At 37.8% G+C, this 241-nt stretch overlaps 1 pseudogene; it reads left to right on the top strand.

The window, feature by feature from the left end:
• The first annotated feature begins 33 nt into the window (after positions 1-33).
• Positions 34-152, top strand: LOC113340738 (annotated as a pseudogene).
• Positions 153-241: the final 89 nt, after the last annotated feature.

Genomic DNA, 241 nt, shown 5'->3' with positions numbered 1-241 from the left:
GTGTTAAGTAGTAAAACTAGTAAGATCCTTTCAGCAATTGATCATACCAGCACTAATGCACCAGAACCCATCAAAACTCTGGAGTTAAGCGTGCTTGGGACAGAGTAGTACAAAGATGGGTGACCTTTTGGGAAGTCCTTATGTTGATTGTCTTTTTTGTTTTTTTGCCATTTTTTTTTGCCGATTTGTCTAATGAAGGGCAGTGACGAGTAGTGAAATATATTTGTTTTCACTAGGACTT

The sequence above is a fragment of the Papaver somniferum genome, unplaced genomic scaffold (assembly GCF_003573695.1).
Source record: "Papaver somniferum cultivar HN1 unplaced genomic scaffold, ASM357369v1 unplaced-scaffold_22840, whole genome shotgun sequence".
Lineage (NCBI taxonomy): Eukaryota > Viridiplantae > Streptophyta > Magnoliopsida > Ranunculales > Papaveraceae > Papaver > Papaver somniferum.
The sequence above is the reverse complement of the archived record's forward strand: the minus strand, read 5'-3'. Positions and strand labels throughout refer to the sequence as shown.